We start from the raw sequence: 24,701 nt of genomic DNA, 5'->3' as shown, positions 1-24,701 counted from the left end.
TGGTGAGTCATATGGGTGGTAACTGCCAGCCACCCAAATGAACAAAGTTAGTGGTCATTAATGCCTTTATCGCCCCGTACTAAAATCGGGAGTATATGACTGATATTTTCACTAAAAAATAAGCGGGGCACAGGGGCTATAGGAGAGAACGGTTGAGTGGCTACTCCAGGAAAAAAGTAAGTGGGGTAGAGTTTATTGGGGAGCAGATGGGACAGAGGAAGGAGCGGGAAGAGAGTGGGGGGCAAAAGGCGAGATTGTGCAGCTGTCACACTACTCAGAACCCAGGCCTATACCCGAAGGAAAAGCCTGCATTCCGAGCAATCTAATTAACAGCGGTGCCCACCCTTGGTGCTATTTTACAAAAAAAGATTGTTTTCTTACTCGTAAATATTCCGCTACAGCGTTCTCACTCCGCACATCCCACACAAGGACATCGGATTGTTTCATTTCACACGTCTCATCCACCGAATGGATCATTTTAATGTAACTGAAGTGTGTTCACAAACATTTTTTAAGACATGTTTCAAGTTTAATCAATACCCATAAAATACAAATGTTGTGAGTGTGTACCTTTCCCCTTTTGGCCACGCCCATGACACACTCACATCTCCCTCCGTGCTCTTATGCATGCAAAGATTAGGCAACAACTGTGGCAGTTGCAATTTCGCAAGTTGCTTTTTTCTCCTGCTACAGTGAATCCTGGAACAGCTGTGGGAATCTGGCCAGATGTATTTGGTGGAGAGATTCTTGCACAATCAGGCATCCTGAAAACCCAGATTTGCATCTCGGTTCAAATTTAGGTCAATTAAAGAAGCAGAACAACAGCGACACCAAATAATTTGCCCAGAAAGGTATGGCATGGTCAAGTGGTGAAGTAAAAAGTAGAATTCAGGACTCCCGGTTGGACATGCAAGCAGATAGGACACATCTCCAATGTTATTAACTTCCACCTCTGCTTGCAATGGTTCTTAAACATGCTGATAGGTAAGGACGCTAGACACCTTCTCCCTCTTAACTACAATACTAAATGCAATTCCTGGTGGAGGGTGCCAGCCAATCAAGTGGCTCGGAACACGGGCTTGAACCGCCGGTGCAAGCATGCGTTCCATACCGCCTGATGGCCGGCTCTCCCACTGCCATCTTCCCCCCACCCTACGTTCCATTATTATTTGTATTTGATCCCCCTTTCCCACCCCCAATTACTTGTCTGATGTGGCGCTAAAGGCCACCACCGCAGCTGCTTCCCTGCTTCTTTGGCTGGCATGGAAAAGCAAGAGGGGTTGCCAAGAGCCCCACCGTCCCTTTTCATGGTGGCCATCTTAGAAAAGGATTTCATTAATTGAACGATTGAACGGGACGCCTCGTGCGTCCTGTTCAATGAATGAAATCCTTTTTGTTTTTTTAGCACCCTTTGGCTGCTTTGGTAACCTGGGGTGCTTATGGTGTTAAGCCCCCGTTCCAGGGGCTGAAACAGAAGTTTACGTCCCGGGTCCCTCTTTCAAAGCCCTCGCCTTCGCTCAGGCTTTTAACATCCGTTAACGCCAAATTTATAGCAATATGATAACATTGCCTCAAAGGTTTAAAACTTCCAAAACTCAATGGCCCTCATTAGGACCCAGGCGGTAAGGGGTTTACGCCGGCGTAAACCATGGCGTACCTTACCGCCTGAGTACGAGTTCCCTTAGCGCCATGGTGATTTTAACGCCTGCTTTTAGCAGGCGTTAAAATCCATGGCGCTAAGGGACCTTGTTGTTAATTACGCCACCGTAATTTACGGTGGCGTAATTAACGCCTTCCCCACTCCCATTATGCCCTATGGGGCCAGGAATGGGAATGGGGAAGGGTAAATGGGGATTGGGGACTTACCGCCCCGCCAACCTCGGAATGGGGCGGTAAGTCCGCCAACCCCCATGGCGGAGTTGGCAGCTTAGCGCCATGGACCATGGTGCAAATTGCACCATGGTCCTCCGCCAAGGTCGTAATGAGGGCCAATATGTTGGTAGCCATGCTTTTCTCAGGAATGTCCTCCATTAATCTGCGTTATGTTGGGTTTTCCTGATCCTAAACACTGGGCAACCATCCACTGTAGAAGCGTTGACAGCAGCAGAGATGTGTGCTGCTTCTATCCCAGTTTCTCCCTGGAACACACTGTTGACTTAAATTTACCAGTCCTAAAGGGAAAGGGAAAAACATTTCATGCTGTTGATATATCCTTTATTATTTCTATTTTTCAATAGTGATTCTTTCAGCAATTAGCAATTTACTAAAGGTTCTTATTTTTGATGACAACATTTAGCAGTTAGACTACATCTCTTCCTCTTTCTCCTCCTCTCCCTGCCATGCTGGTAGATGCACTCTCAGAAAAAGGATCTGGCCCCAAAGCTACATTGCAGAATGAAAAGCCCCACAATTGATGTTTATTTCCAAATTAAAATAACACTAGCCTGACCCCTCCCCTCTCTATGAATGTTGCAGCATTACACATGCAGAACGGCCACTAATTCTCTTAGAATTGTGTTTATTAATGGAGCTCCATTACCCTTTAAACGCTTGGCCTGCAGCAATAAACAGTTTATGTACAATATCTTCTATAATTAAGTACACATAACGAAAAGGCCAGTTTGCTCTAATTGATTCATAGAACAATGAACTCTATTAGAATACAATAAACCATACTCATTATAAGTTGGGCTTGACGTTTTGGGTTAGATCCATGATAGGTTTAGCCGTTTCACAATTACCCTCTTGTACAGAGTTTCTCATGTGGGAAGACACACATGTTAATGCATTTCTCTTGCATCTTCTGCATTTCTTCCCTCTAGGTGAATGCGTTCTGTCCTCCATCACTGTTTCTCTGCATTCCCCTGTATTTTTCTGAATTATTTCCTGCTAGGGGAATGTATTTGCCTCTATCGCTGATCTTTGCGTTTCTCCTGCATTCTCTGCATTTTTCCTCTAGGCGAGTGCTCCTGAGTGTGCTTGCACATGGCTTGATGTGTCCACTAGGCCTTTCTCCTCTTCTCTAGGTTGCCCCGTACTCTGTGATCATTACTGTTGCCCTCCAGGCCTTTTTCCTTTCTAGGGTGAACTGTGCCTGGTCGTCTCTCACTGATATCTCCACTCACTGCCTTTTGCTGCCTGTGTTACTTGTCTCTGCCTGCGCTCTGTTATTGCCTGTGTTCCTTCTGCTCAGCACCCCTTTTTCCCAGATCCCCTCCTTGTGCACGCTGTGTGGCATAGATCTGTGCAGTGTTTCCTTTTCTTCTCCTCTTCTCGCCTGCCCTTTCGCTTTCCTCTACCACACCCACTATGGTGCTCTCAATTTCCCCCATCTTCTCTAACTGCTTTTCTATCTCCTACCCTATGCTTCTGACTACAACTGGAAGGAAGAAGCTCAAGAAGGACACTCTGGTCTCTAGTCCAGGCCTTTCCATCGCTGACACCTATATCAGTGCTTCCTTCAGACAGACTCTCACCGGCATCCTATTTGTTGTTCCTTCTCCCAACCTATGGACCCTTTTTATGGTCACACTGCTCTCTCCTTCCTCCTCTTCTCCCGTTAATGGTGGCACCCGATGGGAGGTCCTCTCAGCCTCCTTCCAGTCCTCCAGAGTCATCATTAATGTCTATTTAAACAGCACTGTCACAGGGCCTGGGCCCTCAGCCAAATCGCCTACTATTTGATAGGCACCTCCCTTGCCACATCAACTTCCTTCCTTCCCCTGATTCCTTCTACCACTTCTCTGGCTCCTCTGCCACCTCCTTCTTCTACTGCTCTGGCTCCTATGCCAACCACTACCTCTCTGGCTCCTCAGCCACCGCTGTCCTCCACCTCTCTGGCTCCCTTGCCATCCAATACCTGTGTGGCTCCTCCTCCGTCTCCTCCTTCCACCTCTCTGGCTCCTTGGCCACTTCAGATGAGCACAACTCTCCACTGTACCCCTCCCTGGAATTCTTTCAAATGTGGCAACCTGCTCCACGTGGCTACCCTCAACTCTCGCTCTGCTGTCAAACACTCCTCTGACATCTGCCACTGCCTCGAACTACTGGACCTGATGCACTCGCTCTTAATGAGACATGGTTCAAGGCCAGCTCTGTCACGAGTTTTGACACACTCCTCCCTGAGGGCTACAAGATCCTCTCTGAGCCCAGGCCCAATAGGACCACAGGCGGAGTGGCCCTGATCTTTCCTAAGTGGCCCCTGCTTCCATCATCCCCACTCAGACCTATTCCTCTTTTGAAAGCCTGACCTGCAGGCTTTCTATTTCCCCTGGTCGCTCTCTGACCTTGGCCACCATCTACAGGCCACGTGGCCAGGTCACCCTATTCCTCTTTGAATGGGCTGACCTCACTTCCTCTCTCCTTTCCTCTACCTCCTAGTGTCTCTTCTTTGTGGACCCCAACATCCACCTGGACTCCCCAGACTCATCAGGGCTTTTCTGCATGCTATGTGGCTCTCTTTCCCTCTCTATTGCACCCTATGGTCCGACTCACTCTGCCGGACACACCTTGGATGTTCTCATCTCTGGAATGACCACTTACTTCTGTCTTCTCACTTAAAGCTTCCTATCCTCTTGACAAAGGCCCACCCAGCACTGCCACCTTCCTTAGCGGTCCTTTGACCTATGAAGCGAGTGTCAATGGCTGACTTTGCCTCCACTTTCTCTCCCCCACCCACTACTGCGTCTGACTCCCATATTGACACAGCTTCACCTTTGCAACTCTAACACCCTGGATATCCTTGCCCCTGCCATGAGGATCTGCCTGAAGCCTGCCACCAAAAGCAAATTTTGGTATGACTCAAACATGGCAGGTCTGAAACGCAAGTGCAGAGTAGCTGAATGGAAGTGCGGAGCTTCGGATGCACCCTCTGACAAACTGGCCTGTCATCTACTCCAATGGCAATACAGACTCTTCATCTTTTCTAAGAAGAGGATCCATATTCCAGCCTGCATATCTATGGCCTCTAACAACACAGCCATACTTTTCAAAATCTGCAAGGAGCTGGCCAATCCTACTGCAGTATCTACCTCTTCTACACCTAGCCAGGCCCTCTGCACGGCTCTGGTTTATCATTTCACCACTAAAACCAAGGACATCCTGTCTGGAATCTCTTTTTCTCTTCTCTTTCCCTCTACCTTTCTCAGATGTCCCCCCTCCTCTCCTTCTCTCCTCCCTCTCTCCTGTAACACCTGATGATGTTTCCAGTCTATGAAAGTCTCATCCAAACAGGTGACCCCCTTGTTTGTCCAGAACCTTTAAGGACAACATTGGTTCTCTTGCTCCAGCCTTGGCCGATTTCTATAACCATTCCTTCACCACTGGATCTATCCCCTATCTTCTCAAGGACTCCCTTGTGCACCCCCTACTAAAAAAAAACCTTCTGCCGACCCCTCCATTCCGGCAAACTATCACCTGATCTCCAGCACTCCTTTCCTGGACAACCTCCTGGAGAAGTTGGCTATCTCCCAGCTAACCCTCCACACTGAATCTGTTGGTTCTCTCCATGACCATCAGACTGGCTTCAGAGCAGCCAGCGGCATGGTAACTACACTCCTGAACACCTGTGGAGAGCTGCTCTTTGATTTTGAGTCTAGCTCTCCCTTTGTCCTCATTCTCCTTGACCTTTCCTATGCATTTGACTTGGTCAACCACAAAATCCTGATTACTCATCTATGCGAGACCCTAGGTATCTCAGGTCTGGCATGGCTGTCCTCCTTCCTCCTAGACTGACCTTCCCAGGTTCAGCTTCGGTCTTTTCTCTCCACCACCTCTCTCTGGACATGTGTTGGGCCCCAGGGCTCTATCCTCTCCCCCTGGCTCTTCTATGTCTATCTGGCCCCCTTGGCCTTCCTGATTTCTACCTTTCCTCTAACTTTCAGTGTTATGCGGATGGCACACAGCTTTCTTTTAGGCTACTCTCAGCCTCCTCCTACTCGCTCATCCCTGACTGTCTATCCAGTATTCAGGCTTAGTGCGCCTCTTAGAGCTCTGTCTTAATGTCAGTAATACTGAGATCCTTCTCATTGGGACCCCTGCTCCCGTGTTTTCTCTCTCACTCTGGCTGCCCTTCTTGGGCCCTCTGCCCTCACCCTCCTGTGAGGCAGAAAACCTTGGGGTCATCTTCAACTCCACTCTCTCCTTCTCTCCACACATCAATGATCTTGCAAAGAAGGTCCATTTCTAGCTATACCTCCTCATAGGCATTCTCTCTGTTCTCACCTTCCCCCAGAAGCTCACTGTCTACAGAGATCTGGTGCTCTCCAGGCTGGACTACTGCAACAGCCTCTTTCTCAATGTGTCTAACTCTACTTTTTGCCCTCTTCAAATCATCCAGAACAAGACTGCAAGAGTTATCCTTGGCCTCAATCCAAGAGATGGCATCTCTCTTGGCCTGAAATCACTCCACTGGCTCCGAGTGGCTGCAAGGATCAAGATCAAGAACTTCTTCATCGTCCACAAGGTCTTTTGGGGCTCTGATACTCACCACCTTCAACTCTCTCTTCCTAAGTACCTTCCTCCGAGAGCCCTCCTCTCATTTACTTCTAATTCTCTGGGGGTGAGTTGCTTCTCCAAACAGAGAATGGGAGGTAGATCTCTCTGCTCTGCAGGTGCCACCCTCTGGAATTGCCTTCCTGCCTCTCTCTGTCTTGAGCCGGATCGTCTTAAGTTCTGGAAGCTCCTCAAGACTTTCCTTTTCTCCTCTTCTTTCTCGCTCCCTCTCCCCTGATGACCTTCCCTTGCACCTGCTCTGTCTGCTGACTGACTGCACGGTATCCTCCAAGTCTTAGAGGACACCAGCCCCCCTCTGACCAGTCCCCCTGCACTTGCCACCTGGCCCACTTTGCACTGCCACCTGGCTAACCTTGCACTACCGGGTTGGGATTGACTCCTGTAGTCCCAGCTTTCCTTTCACTTAACTCAGGGTCCTGCTGCTCTGAGTGCATATTAAAAAGGGGGGGTCCTGGGAGTCCCTCTGCCAGACATTAGTCCTGGTTGCGAGAGACTTACCCAGAGTCAATTTGATCTGAGTGCATTACACTGTGTACCCTCTGCCCTGCACTTATTGCTGCGCACTTGCATGATCTAAATGACACTCGGCCTAGTAAGAACATGTGTCCTTGCTTGGTTGCGTCTTGAAACACTTGTGTATAGGCACATAATAAATAACAAATCAATTAATCAATCAATCAATGCCCCCACAAAGTCAAGGCAGATGACCATTAAATAGCAGATAGGAGGTGTTCACAGGCTCTGCCTGAGCAATTGTTTGGAAGTCAAAAATAATTAAAAAATCCCAATTCGAATGTATCCTAGAATGTGTCATATAAAAATTACCACTGACTAGTCCGGTGGATTGAACAATTTATTAGTAAAAAGCCAACAACAGGACAAAAACAAACCAAGGACAGGATGTGACTTCCATGTAAGTGAGCACCCCCTCCCTCCATGCACTGTTTTCTAACACCCAAAGCAACACATGCATTTCAATGGAAGCAGTGGTCCAGACGGGGAAAAGAATCCTACTGAAAAAGTGTTACAAGCAGGGAACAAAGCCCCACTATACAAGTCTTTGATACCAGCTGTGTTCTTACATGTCAGGCAGTGTTATCCTTGATACATTTAATTAAGTTGAATATACTCCTCAAACATTCATACACACTCTGGGGCAGGCACAAATACTTATAGTATGATGACTTCCATCTGCTAAAGCCACTTTTCCTAAGAAAATGGGAGCCTAAAACACACTTCACACTTACTTATGCAAAAAGGGAAACGCATCAGAAGTGAGAGATGTGAAGGTGAGTATTCGTATACAATAGGCAAAGTCTTCATCACTAAAACATGTGCGGAAAACCCTAAAGCCTCATCCCTGCATGGGCAAGATACAGTGTTTAAACATAACAGTTTACAGTGCCCACTCAATGCACCAGTATCCTAGGGGAGTACATACAATTTCCACTTCCAAACATTCCCTTACAATCATCAAGCACATCAGTTACTCTTCAGTCTTACTAATGTTTTCCGACCCAGGACCTGTTATGCAGGTTCCAGAAATCAGCCAGGTCTCCTCTTAATACCAATGAAGGCTTGTTAGGATTAGACGCTGCTGCTTTCTTCCTCAGAAGGAATATCACAGGCTTTAAGAAAAGTAATGCACACACAGCCCTCACCATCCAGCAACACTGTAAAACAAGTATTCTATTTTGCAATAGGCACATGTCTGTAAGCAAACATTACTTGTCACAAAACATCGCAAAAGCACAACCAAACAGGCCGGCAAGATCCCTCCATGCGTGCAAATTAGTCACTCCAAGAGTGAAAAGGGCAAACGTTGGAGGGGTAAACTTCCCCTCACTCGCAGCACACCAATAGAACTCCCTGCCAATGGAGCTCAGAACTCAGGAATCATACTGGGCCTTCGGCAAAGCCATGAAAACCTGGCTCTTCACCTAACCACTGAAGAGCCACTGACTATCCCCCATATCCTCTGGGACTTCTCTCTGTCTTTTGTGTCTCTTGTAATGTCTCCAAGATCTGTACAAATGTAACTGGTATGCAACAGCACCCTGATTGCCGAGGGCTTAGGCGCTTTACAAATGGAAAAATAAATAAATAAATAAACATGTTTCCTAGGGAACAATACAGAGACCCATTGACTGTAATGTACATTTACTTAACATATGGCAGCTAAAAGTTGTCACACACAAGGAAATCTTGCAGTGAACAAAGACATTATCATATTGCTGACACCCAAAAGCTAGAAAATAACATTGTCAGGCATGTGCAGCCATTCCATGATAGTGCATGTGAAAACATTCCTTTAGTTAAGATGAGATGGATCAACAAAGGCATCTTCTGAATAATGGAGCTGCTGATTCTTACGTATTGGGACCCTTGCAATTGTATTCTTTCACCAAACAAACTTTGCCAGCTGCAAAGGCAAGTTCAACTAACAAAAAACAAAAATAACTAAATGTCAATGTATCAAGCAGCATAAAAAACGTTAACATCTCTTCATTCTTTTCCAACAGATGTTCCAGAGTCTACTCAGACATAGCATTAGCCTCACCTACACCCATCTCCTGTAGCGTCCCACAAGGATTATGTATCTCCCTCACACTCTACAACATATTCACTATGCCCCTATTTAACACACTAGATGACCTTGGTGGATGAAACGCAGATGCTCCCCCCTCTCTGGCAACTACACCTCAGATTCCAATGCATTGCTCTCCATCTATCAAACTATCCAAGTCTGGATGGCCGGCAACTCCCTATGCCTAAATGATGAAAAGACGAAAATTCTCCTGAGCAGCTCACAAGCCACGCTTAACAAACTTGACCCCAAATACAAATCTTTTACCATTGATGGCATTTCGATTCCAGTTTCCAGCACCGTCAAAAGCCTAGGCGTATACCTTGACTACACCTTGTCCTTAAACAGACAGTTCATTGCGATCGCATCAGCAACTGCTTACACCATGAAATTGATCACTGCCTGTAGACCTTTCCTTTCAGCAGACAGCTGCCTTACTATCATGCATGCCCTAATAGGGTCTGAGTGAGACTATTGCAATGCCCTGCTCGCAGGTACATCCACTAGAAACTTGAACAAACTCCACATCATTCAGAATAATGCTCTCAGGGCTGCCCTGAACATCCCCAGAAATTAGCATATCTCTGCGGCCAGAAGAGAAGCACACTGGCTTCCCATCAGACAACTAATTATTTTCAAGACCCTGGCTATCATGCACAAGTGCCTACCTAACACTGCCGCCAACTACCTTTTGCAGAAATTCCGAAAGGTCTAATCCTCCAGACCCGCATGGTCATTCCACATGGACAAATTGATCATGCCCAGATTTAAGTGTAAAAGAGCTGTGGGTGTGAGTTTTCCGGTCATTGACTCAGAGAACTGGAATGCCCTCCCACCTCGCTTCAGATCTGAACCTTCATACTGGGCATTCCGCAAGAACCTTAAAACTTTGTTGTTCGATCAGGAGTGACCTGCCCAGGCCTTCACACAGAACCCTGGACAGCAGCCGTTATGAATAATGTCCTTGTACTGGTATGTGTCCTTTAAGCTATAACTGATTTGCACCCTTGCATCTAGTGCTGTGATGCCTGAGGGTTTAGCGCGCTGCTATAAATACTAAAATAATAAATAAATATATATATTAATAGAAATAATGTAATGCAGTACACAATTAGAAATTCCCCAATGCAGGAAGCAATATGGAGAAAAAAAACTCTCAAAAACAACATTGAACTCTCTCCCCTACTTATACATTAGTTCTGACTTCTACAAAAAGGCTGATCCTATAACAGAGCCCTCACCATGACACACTGATAAGCCATTTTGTCTTCCTCATTTTCAGGGAGATTGCATATTTTTCCACTGTTTTGCAGGTCGCTCTCTTTAACTTTGTAAGATGTTCCAGCTCGGGTGGTGGGATGGAGAATGTTGCATTATTTTTGAGGCCGAAAACAAATTGGTTTACTCTTTTAGAAAGGAGCAGCCTCGTGATTTTGCAGAAACAATAAGAGCACTTAAGACCATATGTAATTACAACACATGGCTGAGAATAAAGCACTGGGTTAGGGAAAGTAGTTCAAGCAGCTTTAATAGGCAACATTTTACAACCCTCCAACAACTTTCACAGAAGCCTTGGCCTCTACAAAATGGCTGGATTTGGCTATAGCATAGCCTCCACCATGATGCCTCGGCCATGCATCACTGAGCATCAGACTAGCAACAGGATCCCTCTACATAATAGTACAAGAGATTGGCAGAGATCTAAGCTCTAGCGAGCGAGATATAAAAAGTGGGTGTCTTCTTGACAGATGTTCAGTCCTATCAGCTAAGCCTTCTTCTGTCCATTGAGGGAATAGCAAATGAGTGTGGTTTTAGCCCTCTAATTAAGATTATCTTCATTTCGCATCTAGAGGATCACACACACAAATATCACCTTGGAAATATATTTTTGTGGGTGGCAGCCTTTGTTTATGTAAGCAGATACGGGTTATGTGTGTGTATGTGTGTGTGGGGGGGGGGTGTGCGTGTGCTCTCATTCTCAAGGCTGCTAGACATGTGTCTGCAATCTGCTGTCCTCATTTTTGCCTAGTTTCATTCATTTCTGGAACTGAAGAACATATGGCCTGGCCAGAACCCTGAAGAATGACCGATTGTCACATCAACAGCAGTCGCACTTTCAGGTGCAGCTGCCATGAGGCTATTGACAGCATAATAACAAGAGATGAAACAAAGACCTCACCAGAGCTTATCATTTTAAGTCCATGCTATTAATGCATTTGGCGATAAATTAGTGAGTGAACAGCAGAGAAAAGGGAATTGCCATAGTTTCTGGGAAATGTGGGTATTGTGGATGTGTTTGCTTGTGTGAATAAAGAGCATTTTAGTCAGGTGTAAATTGGACATATAAGGTGGTTGCAGGCAGTGTCCAGGGGTGGACTGGCCTATAGGGAACTCTGGAGATTTCCCGGTGGGCCTCTGCACCCTGGGCCTCTTTTGTGTTGAATTTCTAAATTTTCTCACAGGAAAAACATGGGGCTTCCTGAAAATGTGTCATATGGGGCCACTTTGAACTTTATTTCCAGGGCCCCTTTTGGTCCCCGGTAATAATTTCCAGGGCCTCTTTTAGTTCCCAGTGTCAGAGCCAGGGAGGGGGCAGGAGGGACGGTGGCCCACCGAGGTCACCACTGGTGCCCAGTGCACCATCCTGCCTCCCGTTGGCGCCCTATCATCCACCCCCCTTGGCACCAGACGCTGCCTCCTCTATTGGTTGTGCTTTCCTTTTGTGACTCGTTGTTGCATGCTCAATCCCTTTGTAGAGAAGTGCTGTTTGTAAGCAGGATCCTGCCATGTGATGACGGTCCTAATGTTCCGGCTTGTGTTTTTATCGTATTGCTGATGGTGTTTGGGCCACGACCACTTCTTTCCCCCACCCTTTAGAGTTGGTCATTTTTATTGGACGCTTTATTTGCATTCCTCATGCATTGAGGGCAGAGACCTGGCCGCTACTGGGACTTTCAGTCCTTGGTAATCAATTTTCAGTTTGATTAATTATTGCTCACACTGTAATCCATTACGAGCCACAGGCTGTGCCTTCTGCGACCAACCATATTGACTCGGGTGTATTTTATTGTCATCTGCGCTTGGAAAGGTCAGCACATGTATTAACTGGCAGGCTGAATTCAGATACCCCAAACCAACGATTCATATAGCGTACACAGTGTCCAGATCCCAGACTCTCCATCCAAATTATCATCAAAACATTATTTTAATAAATTGACTGTTTACATGGCATGTATTAAATGTTTATTAAGCATATGGTTAAAATACAAACCTTTAGCCAATTTAATACAGAAGATATGTATAAAAATAAAATAATTGAAACAAAACATATATGACGTTTAAAAATTTAAAATCACAGTTGCACACAAAAGAGAAAGTGCATAGTCTATAAATTCGGTACATTTAAATTAAATATTGGATATTTGCTGCAAATCCACATTCCATACGTGAAAAGCTGCTGCTGTAATAACAATGCTATCAGCACTATATAAGGTATTCCAAAATTGGTTCCCCACAATCAACGCAGTGCTATGTAGAAAGTCCTTATAGCTAGCACAGTATTGTAATCCGAGGGTCTCACATTGTGTTAGCAGATGACGTGCCGTCTCAATATGAGCATTGCAAAGTCAGCAGATTCTATGGCATCGAGCCAGTTTGCTCCATCTCCCCAAATGTTCTTGTGTCGGAAGAATATTAAACCGTAGGTATAGTATAAATCACAATATATTGGTAGATAACATTTTTGTTAGATAAGTACGAGGCAGTCCTCGGCAAAATCCCTGAATGGAATACACCTGATACATAGGCCTCTTACTTAAATATTGGATGTTAACCACAAAATCGGCGTTAATGTAAAAAGAATTGGGCAGTTCCAATAAATCGTGGATGTCAGTGTCAAGATTGGATACGTGTTCAAAAGCAGTCACTTTGAGCTGTTCAAAGAATGCATTACAAGTAGTCCCCCTAAATAGTCACGTGATGTAACTATACATGTTCTCAGTAGGCGAGCAATATATCTCAAGAAATAATTTGCATCGCTGATGTGACCAAAGTGAGCAGATAGATTGAACCCCAAATTCGTAAAGAAGAGCCTCAACAGGAACAGAGGAGGACACTCCTAAGATGGAACGTAACAGCTGGGATTTCATGCTGTCCATCCATTCAATCATGGATTTAGGGAAAATAGGAGAGCCATACAAAATCATGGGAATGATACTTTTACGGTAGATTTCAACCATTCTTCTTTTGTTACACATAAATCTCCTAATCGTAAGCCATTTCTTCATTGTTTTCATATATAGTCACCATACTTTGGTGATGATGCAGTGCTATAAAGAGATACACCAAGATATATATAACTATCCACTACTTCCAACAGGTCCCCACCATAATGCCACTTAAACTTGTGCTTTGGGATCCTTTTTTTCCCAAATTTCAGAATCTTTGTTTTGGTGCTGTTGACACAAAGGTCATTTGCTGCAGCATAAACAACCAGAGCATCTAATGATATCTGTAGACTGATAGAAGTACGGTCCAGAATAACTGCATGGTCAGCGTATCCAATCCAAGATACTGGTACTATACCAATGCGAGGAGGATATGATATGATATGGCATTTATAACGTGCCTATACACAAGTGATAGTTATAAACCTTCAATACAGGCACATACAGATTATATAGAAATGGGGCCAACCCACAACCATGTTTCAAACCTGTATTTGTTGATATATCCTCGGTGACTTCACCGTGCTGGTTCACCCGAAGCGAGACCATAGTGTCAGTGCATAGAGCGACAATAAAATATAAAAGGGAGTGATCGATATCCCAACTAAGTCAATTTAGCCCAAAGCCTGTTGTGGGAAACTGAAACAAAAGATTTGGAAAAATCCACAAAACACATATGGATGTTCCCATAGTTTTCTTTCTGGCCGTGACTAATGATCGTTTGTAAAATACAAAGATTGTGCATTGTGCAATGTGATTTGCGAAATCCTGTTTGGAATGGGGCCAATACATTCCTAGACAAACCCATGTGAATACTTTCCCCTGTAATATGTTGGCGAATACCTTGGAGCTAATGTCTAGCATGGCCAAAAGCCTATACATGTTATTACCACTTGTACATAGGAAGCATTCAAATGATTTTTTTTTCTATCTCCAATTATTCTTATTAGATATTTTTTTTTAAATAGAAACTCATTAAATTCAGCACAATTCAAAATAAAATGATATTTTAAATGAATGGACAGCATTTAAAAAACCAAGATTGGCAACGCAAGGTAGGCAAGTACCATAATGCTTTAACCGATATGCTGCAGGGCTTTTCAGTACTTCACTGAAATCATATCCTAATGCATGGCATTGTTGCAATCCATCCCAGGTTGGGTACTAAAGACCTATAGATATTCTGGTGAACTCATGGAATTCAAGCCAATATTAGTATAAATCAGCTTTCTGTAACCTGAGCTCCATTATGAAATAGTAGATACATCTGGATTGTCTAAGTCATTGAAAAATCAACATGGATGACCAGGTGGATAGTTAACGGGAATCTGAAATGTCGTTAGGCCAAATACGATAGTTAATTTCACATCCTTACTGTTCATGGCCTGTAGGAATGTCATTGGGCCTCATTATAAGTATGCTGTACCGGTAACAAAAGTGCCGGTAAGCTACTGGAACCGTTGTTACCGGACCGGCATATTCCGAGTTCTGTAAGCGGGTGCCTTTCAGTCTGCCAGGTCTGACCTGGGGGGCGGAACGGCACCCGCTCGCACACATTGATTGTATCACCGGCACAATTCATGAATGGCGCCGATGCTACCGTCCTCCCCATTCCCATTGAGTCCAATGGGTCTCGAATGGGAATGGGGAATAATATTTTCTGGCGCCCAGCAATGGGGGATTACCAGGACCGCCGGGGCTGTAATGCTCCGGTAAATCCCCATTGCCGGGCGCCGGAAAAAAAATTGCTCCTGCGGCAGCCGTGCTGTTTTTACCACTGGACTCATAATGAGGCCGTTTGTATTTTCCCTTATTCCCTCCCTTGCCTTGAAGTGCTTGGAAACACATTGTGTATAGGCGCTTTATAAATAAACTATCATAAACAATGATAAACTTCACAAGTTCAAATCCCAGTATGGCTGATTAATCCCTGACCCTTTTGTCTCTTCTGGTTTCTCTGTGGCGCTCTCTCACCCAGTGTGCCTCTGTTTTATTTCTCTGCTCGGTCCAACTGGGACAAGGAAGATGGTTCTGCACTTCCTCCCAACTATAGCCTCTAGGGGTTCCCAGCACCTTCTCCCTCCGCGTACCTTCTAACTTGGTCTGCGACCGGTGCATGTCAAAGAAATTTGCTGTTTATGGTAACCTACTCAACCATAACTCGTGCATCCAACATGCACTGCTCATACCGACACACATGACATCACAGATGACATCAAAAATGTCAGCATCCATGACATTGCTGTCATCTTGGCCATTGTTACTGGTTTTATGAGCTTAAAAATGCATAACTTGTGACTGCAAATCTTGAAAATCATTGTGAGAGGTTTTAACACAGCATATAATGTTTGGTTAAAAAGCTCCAACTTTTGACCAATATTACTTCTCATATTTGCTTTAAATGCAGCATTTGCCACTGTGTTTAAAAGTCCTGTCATAACGATGGAAAGATTGTCTTTATCGCATGTCTATGAATGCCTAATTAGATTCTTAAGCATTCTTTATAAACAGCAACTTAATGTCAAATGAAGTAAAATGCCATTGCTAATTTGCTTGAACGAGATTCACACCTAGATCACTAGTAATTACTGCACATTAATGTGTTCCATTTACAATATTGAGTCCATTATAGTTATTTGTTTGGCATTCATGTTGCCATCACCCGAGTACTGATCTGCTCCATAAAGGTTTAGATATAGTTCACCATTTCATGTGATATGCACATTTCTTCCATTGTCCACAACAGATTGGGGACCTCTGTTTCATATGGAGGAATTTGATTGCACAACTATGACACAGCCATCACGGAATTTGGATTTAACAGGTTTTCACCATTATTTATAATGACTAGTCCTCATTATTGAGAAGTTCTTGTTGTTGTCATGATTATGTAGCGTTCTTTCCACTAAGTGTAATTTGCAGAGTATGCATTGATTTATTTATTTTTATTTATTTCATTTGTTATTCGCACCCAGGACCCGGAAGTATCACGGTGCTAGATTCCATACAGTAAAACATAGGTAGTTACAGAGGTAATCATGCATATTTTTTAAAAAGTGCAGTTTTGACTTGTTTGAGAAATGCAAGGTAGGAAGGTGCGTTCCTGATAGGCGCGATGACAGTGAAGCATTGCGGGGTCACTACGTTTTTCATAACATCTGGGTTTGTTAGGTTGCGTTATAGCTTCTGCTACATAATGCAGTCCACCTGTGCTAATATTATTGCTATGATCCTATAGGGTTTTTGGGCCAGACTTTCTTTAATAGTTGTATTCCTTCTAACGGTTGTGCATTTATCAGATTGAATCAAACCAGTGGGTGGATGTCATGAGTAGCAGACCTGTATGGCAGACTTTAAGAATATTTTTGGGGGTTTGTTTTGGTAGTGTTAGCATAACAGTGGATTGTCTTCAATATTCAGGATTTCATTCGGGGAATACATTTATGGGTTTACTGTCTGATCTACTGATAAGATGAGTGCACTTCCATGGCCTTGGTGCTTGGGAAGAGGCGATTATTGACCTTGCATTGCCTGTGCTTCGGGTGGATGTTGCTTGCCGGGTGTCAATTCAGTTTTGAACAGTGTGAATTCTCTTCTGTTGATAATTTCATTTATTCCTATACAGTTTTATTTTGTTTTAGCACTTAGTTCTTCCTCAGCATTTGTGAGGTCCTTGTCTAAGGTTTTCTACATCTTACCATTTAGTTTCGGCAGCTTTAAAGACTTCATTTCTCACCAGTGCTTGTGGATTATAGTTGTGTAAACTCTATTTGAATGACCCCTCCTCACCACCAGCTCAGAATACCAAATTGGTATGATGCTGCATGAAGTATCATTTTTTGGATTTGTTCTGTGGGCAGAAATGGGTCCCCATGGGACCTACAACACATTGTAATGTCACAGAGAAACCTTCCTCTTTCTGCGATCCCCCACTATCTAGCCATTACCTCAGCCAGAAACATTGAATGTCCGCTTTGGGAAAGGGAACATGTCAGGTGATTTGGCCCAAAATATAATATTTTACATTTCGTATATGAGATTTGCCCATGAGCCTCTAATGGAAAATTAACTTTGAACAAAAATCTGCAAAGATGTGATTAAGCTTTACAATTTCAGCAGGAACCAGGTAGGACCACTCATGTTTTTCCTGTGAAATCTACAAAACCTAAGTTAGATGTGTGATTCTTTACCTGTCATTGTAGTCAAGGGTGGGGTACATACCTGTCATGAACAACCTGTCTATACTACATGACAGCTGACACCCACAGGGATTGACAGTGGCTGACATCATCATCATGCACCACACCTTGCATGACTTGCATTTTGGCCCTGCTGACTGCCTGCATTAACTCTAAACAGGCATTTAGGTAGTCACCCCACCACAGGGCCCTTGTTCTTCAACACGGCCTTAGCCTCAGACACTCAATGGGATTGACAGGGGCTGACATCATCATCCTGCGCCACACCTTGCATGACTTTGGCCCTGCTGACTGCCTGCATTAACTCTAAACAGGCATTTAGGTAGTCACCCCACCACAGGGCCCTTGTTCTTCAACACGGCCTTAGCCCCAGACACTCAATGGGATTGACAGGGGCTGACATCATCATCCTGCGCCACACCTTGCATGACTTGCATTTTGGCCCGACTGACTGCCTGCATCAATTCCAAACAGGCATCTAGGTAGTCACCCCACACAGGGCCCTTGTTCTTTAACATGGCCCTAGCCTGCATTCTACACACTTGCATCCTCGACATCCGAGACGACACACTGCTGCTTCAACGATCTTGGCAGCTGAATGCACTGGCAATAGGTAAGCTCTACTGCACGCGACAGAAACTGGTAGGCCTACCCTCACTGTAAGGAATCTCTAAACAGTATGACTCTGCACATTTAAACGCCCATAGCCCTTCGTGCCACCTACACCATAGGCTGCATGATACGTGTTGTGGCACCGTAATCCAGAACTTGCACAGCCCACATAGATCATGGTCCACCCTTCCCCCAGGACCGTTGAAAAGGGGCACCCTTTTTAATCACGTTGTATTAAATACAGATTTGCACTAATTTCTCTGTGCACTTGATAAATAGCATTTGTGATTCCACAGAGCCCTTTTTTATCCCATTTAAGCGCACTCCACGTTGAGTGGGACCACCACTAGGTCTACTCTCACCAAATCTGTTAAGACCTACACCACCACCTCCTGAGTCACACACTAACTATGGGATAGAGAGGAACCGCACCCTTGGGCGCCAATTAGTAATCCTACCTCTTAATCCCCTGACAGGCGTGACCGCGCCTGTTGACAAGATGATGACTGCATCCTAAAGAAGTGGATCCTTCCACCTCTTAATCTGAGCCACTAAGCTCCTCGGATTCGGTAAGCACCGGCATCCGCCTTACATAGTATTCATAACTTCTCTCTGCTAGATCTTTTGCTGACCACGTACATCCTGACACGTTCTTTGTCTGTTTCACTCCTACAGACCACATAGGACCCTCCACTCGTAAAGACACTCCTGTCCTGCTGAAGGCCTACACCATTAGAGCTTACCTAGCTCCACTCAAAGTGGCCGAAACACTGTCGTGTTGACATGTATTATATGTTGTTGTTCAACTCTTGATTGTGCCCACACTCTATGGGCCCCCTACCTGTCTATGATTCCACTGAATTCTCTAAGCGTCCTTCCCAAGGAACCTATAGAGAATGAACAAACTGTACAAGTAGATGTCTCAAATATTGACTACTTATCATTCGTACTTAGGTACTACACTTTGTATGTCCTCAAATGTGAATGTCCTATGTTTTTGAAAAATACCAGTGTATTACTAAACACTGCACTTCAAAATAAAACCCTTTTGTGCAGAACAGTTTCATGGGAATTCTGTGACCACCCACACAAGGGTTTACCCACTGAGGGTGTAGCAGTGGTTACTCTTCAGCAGAGATCGACCTGACCTTGCTCATTCATTTGTTGATAAGGATGGGGTACATACAAATAACTTCACTGCAATTCCAAGGGTGTCAGCCACCTCTGATAACTGTGCCATTTGAAACATAAAGTGGCCTACAGATGAAAAGATATCATTTACAGCTTCTTCCCAATCACCATTCTGCACATAAATAAATAAACAAGGCAAACATGTCAAATCTAACTGTTTATGGGGGCTTGGAATCAACTCATCTGGCTTAGCTCTAAAATATGCCTCTCCCTATCTCCTCTATTCAAACACATTGCCCCTTTCTACCCCCCACACCCCTCCGCACCCTCTCCACCGGCTCCTTTCCACCCCTTTTTCAAACACAGGAACCCAAACTGGTATCTTGGCTTTTCAATGTAGTGTGTTATAAATTAGAAATAAATGAAGGAATAAGGACTAAGAGATAGTCAGAGGGGTACAAAGGAGGGTGTGTGCCAGTTGCACATAGTGAGTGATCGATATTTGAAATATTCTTTATTTAGATGAGGGAATATAGCCAGAGGCTAAAAGTATGGCACACTGACAAAGAAGTTTCATTAGGATTACACATCCATTAGATGAAAAGTGTAAAGGAGGGTATAGTGCCAAGATATCATAGATAGAGGTATAGTTCCCAGGAGTAGAAGTACAATGTTGGAATTGGCATTTATATTCCGGCACAAATATGGTAATGTTTATTTGCTAAGCGCCTATACACAAGGAAAATGTTTCCAATCGCTCAGTCCGATTATAATTATGAGTTAGGTTTGGGTATAATTATGATTTTATTTTGGCTTTGTAAGCAAGACCTTTTTTACCTTGATAGATCCAGGGTGAGGGAAAGGATTCTGTATGCTTGCGTTACTTGCAGCTTTCAGGTATTGAGGGAGGAGGTAGAGGGTCAGTACCTTTGTATAAACATTATCATAGGCCTATAGATCCCATTCTAGAGCCAGCTAGTGTACTGATCATGTTGTGAGATCCAGTATAGAGGGTTAAAACAAAAAAGATGTAGTCAAACAAACAACCCCTTTAGGAGTTTGAGGAAGGTTTGAAGTGGTACAGCAAGTCTTATGGACGCTGGAAGTTCATTTCAACCTCTAGGTGCCCCCACTACAAGTCTGCTATCACTTCATCTGACACATTTAGAGGGTGGCATATTTACAAGTCCATGATTGTTAGACCTAAGTTACATATGGGAGGACTACTACTTAACAAGGGATTAGGATAGGCTGGATTTTATTATTTGGGGTTTCATACTTAAGAGCGTTCAAACAATATTAATTTATGAAATGGAGGACAACAAAGGTTGTTTGTGCTTCAGACACATTACGCTAGAAACTAAGGCTGTTAACTATTCAACAGCTGCCTTTTGTGCCACCAGTAGTTCATAAATTGAACCTGACTTGATGACAACATACAGGGTATTACAGTAGTCTAACCAGGCATTGATTGCTGCCCCGAGTGCCACGGCATGATTTTCCCTTGACACATACCAGAAATCCACCTAAGAGCCTTGATTTCATCAGTTGACTTACTTGAAGTTGAAAATAGTATTTTATGGACAGAACCCAGCAGCCCGACCCTGTGCAGTTATCAATTGTCCTCATAGGGGAGGAAGAGGTAGGGATCAGGTGATCTCAGATTAATTATTGTTTTCATAGATTATTATAGCAATGGTTGTGCACTTATTTAGGTACCGCCACCTAGTCTGCCTCCAATCCTGAATGCAGTTTAAGCAGAGGATACGTCTGATCACGTGTTCCCCCTGGTTATCCTGGCGTCAGATGAACATGCATATCATCTGCACGTGACTGTAGGCTGATACCTTTCGTCCTGCCCATAGGGATGAATTGAGGCATAGGAACACAAACCAAGCCCTGAGACTCTGCATGATGACTGGTAGACCAGATTTCGCGAAGCTAGACCCGCTGGTCATGTTGGGAGAAGAAAGAGCTGGACCACTCCAGTCGCAACCTTCCCACTCTATTGTTAAATGTGGTTTATTAAGCATTCGAGCACTGAGAGGCCATCTGGTACCCGTTTTTAGACAAGCAATAAATTGTTATACGTACGTTAATCCATAACCAGTGAACAACTTGCCGCAATATACCCACGGCCGAAAATAAAATGCTGTTTAAAATGCACTTTTGGTATTGATATTGATATTGATATTTTATTTCTATCGCGCTCATACACAAGTGTTTCAAAGCGCGACAAGGCAAGGGAAGGGAACAGGGGAGAACAAAACAATGATTTTACCAGGCCCAGTGACATTGAGAACGTGCAAGTGTATCGGAGAGGGGGAGGGGAAAAGTGCAAGGAAGGGTGGAGAAGTGAAAAATGCAGAGCAAAAGAAGAACAGCATATATAATAATAAACACATTAAATAATAAAAGCAACAAATGTGGTAGTGCAGCCAGCAAGTGGCAAGTGCTGAGATTAAGGCAGCAGACAGGGTAGGTCAGATAAGTGCAGGAAGAAATAGTGGGGGGACTGTATGGGTACAGATACAGACCCCAGTGCAAGGGGTGGCCCGTAGGCAGTGCGTGAGGGTGGCAAGGTGAGCAGGAACCTGGTCCCGGAGGATAGAGTGTGGCCAGGTGCACAGTGCCAAGAGAGACCAGATCAGCAGGGGAGCAGGGGGGCGAAGGCAGAAGCAAAGAGGAAGGTCTTGAGGTGCTTCCAGAACCAGAGATGGTTCTCATCAAGTTTTAGAGTTGCAGGGAGTCTGTTTCAGAGGGAAGCCCCAGCCGAAGACAGAGATTGACACCCAGCTTGTTTCTTTGAAAAACAACTGACCCTTAGGGAGTTAGAGGTAGAGGAGCGGAGAGCTTGAGAGGGGAGGTATTTGCGGAGGGATACCTGAAGGTATTTTGGGCCCAGGCCCCAGAAAGCCTTATGGACAATACAGAGGGTTTTGAATTTAATCCTTGCATCCAATGGGAGCCAATGGAGAGATTTCAGAGCTGGAGACATACAATCCCAGGGCTTGAGGCCAAGGACAAGTCTCCCAGTGCTGTTCTGGATTAGTTGCAGAGGGTGGAGATTAGAGGCAGGTAGATTTAGAAAGAGGCTTTTGTTAAAATAGTTCAACCTAGAGAGAACCAGACTTGAGAGACTAAGAGCTTTTGAGGGAAGGAGAGGAAAGGCAGAGTACCTCTGAGGAGGTGCAGTAGGAAGTGAATGCAGTTGAATGCATATATGTGGGGGAGGATTTGGGGTTATACTTTGAAGTATAAAGGGATATGGGGGACTGCGGGGGTCTCCATATGCATATACATGTTTTCAAAAGTGCATTTTAAACAGCGACTTTTTCAACCGTGTGATTACTGTTCACCTAGGACCACATTTTGACTGCTGTAATCATTTGTCAGAAGTTGAATGTCTATCCAGTCACCCATAATACAAAGGGGCATGAATGTTTTTTTAACTCCATATGCATAGGATATTAGGCATTATGTGATGCCAATGCCGTATCCCTCCCTCCTTCCTTCCTTCCTTCCTTCCTTCCTTCCTTCCTTCCTTCCTTCCTTCCTTCCTTCCTTCCTTCCTTCCTTCCTTCCTTCCTTCCTTCCTTCCTTCCTTCCTTCTTTCCTTCCTTCCTTCCTTCCTTCCTTCCTTCCTTCCTTCCTTCCTTGCTTCCTTCCTTCCTCCCTCCCTCCCTCCCTCCTTCCTTCCCTCCTCCTTCCTTCCTTCCTTCCTTCCTTCCTTCCTTCCTTCCTTCCTTCCTTCCTTCCTTCCTTCCTTCCTTCCTTCCTTCCTTCCTTCCTTCCTTCCTTCCTTCCTTCCTTCCTTCCTTCCTTCCTTCCTTCCTTCCTTCCTTCCTTCCTTCCTTCCTTCCTTCCTTCCTTCCTTCCTTCCTTCCTTCCTTCCTTCTGAGAAAAGATAGCCAGTTGGGCCATTAGTGTGATGTCTACAGGTAGAATTATTGTGAGCCACATCGCGTTCATGTGCATTCTCAGTGATGGGTCTGCAGATGTAATCTCTCTTATAGGCGCACAGTACTGCATCTTCTCCCTGGAACTCGCCATCCAGTTCCAGTGGTTTCCCCACCTCTGGCAGTGTGCTACCATGACAACGGCAACTAGATCTTCCCATATCTCCCTCTGCTGTAGCATCATGCACCAGTACCAGTTCATCACTGTGGTCAGATGTCTTTTTGTCCTCATGTTCAGAGGCGTAGCCAGGATTGTATAGCAAATGGGACATGAAGCTAATGTAGTTGGACTCACTGCACTGACAAACATATCTGTAAATGCCCACACAGCGCTGCTGAGTGGGCATTTACAGATTTTGGGTGGGCCTTGCCCCTCAGGCCCTACCCTGCCTACGCCTCTGCTAATGTTGCTGGTTCGAAGAATGATTAATAGATGGTGCTACAGTTTGGTGATAATTGCAAATTTAGGATGTGTTAGGATAGGTCCAAATTTCAGTGGGGGTGGAGAATGTTTTAATTGGAGGGGTGTAAATGATTCTCTCGAAAATGCAGGAGAGAACAAGCCTAGTGAGATAGGCTGATCCGACCAAGAGGGTTCTGAAGGGGGTTCTCCCCCTGAGAAAGTTTTTCAAATATTGGATTAAAATGGTGCATTTTAAAGTACACTTTCAGTGCAAAACCCTGACAAAACGCCAGACAGTTTGATAATGGTTTTGAATGGTAGCAGAAGAAAACATCCAATAGTTTCAAGTCACCAAAGGTGCGCAAGAGCATTTTCCAATGCATTCTCATGATGCCTTTTCCCACAATATATGCAGTACAAAAAGAAGGCTGGGCCAAGACACGCAAGTATTTCCGTATAAGAACTTACTCCTATTAGCTTTGCTGGTAACAAATGGTATGCTACAGCAATACAACATATTGAGACTGCCACGCAAGAGCAGTTATCATGTTTGCTTTACCCTTGATACCCAGTAAAATAAATAAAATGCCACAATAAGAAAGTATATCCAGACCGGATGCACCAATGTAGGCCAGTCTAGCCATGTAACAACACTAAAGTACATAAAGTGAGCACCTCTTTTACCAAAACGAGGTGGCGGTGCCCCCATAGTACTAATGAAGACACCACAGGACAGTTTGATTTTTAATGTATGGCTTTTCAATGACGAGTAATAAACACAATGCATGGCCAATGTATCTATCCACTCTCCTATTGTTATTAGAACATGTTCACCTTATGAAAGAGCACTGTAGAAGTATAAATAACAAGGTCAGAAATCACTGCTGCATTGCTGCTCAGCAGTTCTGTGCTGTGGTAGCTCGGCATGCTAATAAGATCCTCGGATTCACTGTACTAATTATTCATCTATGAACTCGATCTGTGTAGTAACTATGCATCATTACAGTACACGCTATTCTATTGTATCTACAGTAGCTCGCACTTGAGTCTAAAAAAACTTACATTTGTGCC

At 44.5% G+C, this 24,701-nt stretch overlaps 1 protein-coding gene across 5 annotated transcripts in view; it reads left to right on the top strand.

The window, feature by feature from the left end:
- IQSEC1 (IQ motif and Sec7 domain ArfGEF 1) overlaps positions 1–24,701 on the top strand; it is a 3,055,115-nt gene that overhangs the window by 906,599 nt on the left and 2,123,815 nt on the right. The gene's annotated exons all lie outside the window — the stretch shown is intronic.

Source organism: Ambystoma mexicanum, chromosome 2p (genome assembly GCF_040938575.1).
Source record: "Ambystoma mexicanum isolate Mex_15411 chromosome 2p, UKY_AmexF1_1, whole genome shotgun sequence".
NCBI classification, from domain to species: Eukaryota; Metazoa; Chordata; class Amphibia; order Caudata; family Ambystomatidae; genus Ambystoma; species Ambystoma mexicanum.
This window is presented reverse-complemented; position numbering and strand designations above follow the sequence as displayed.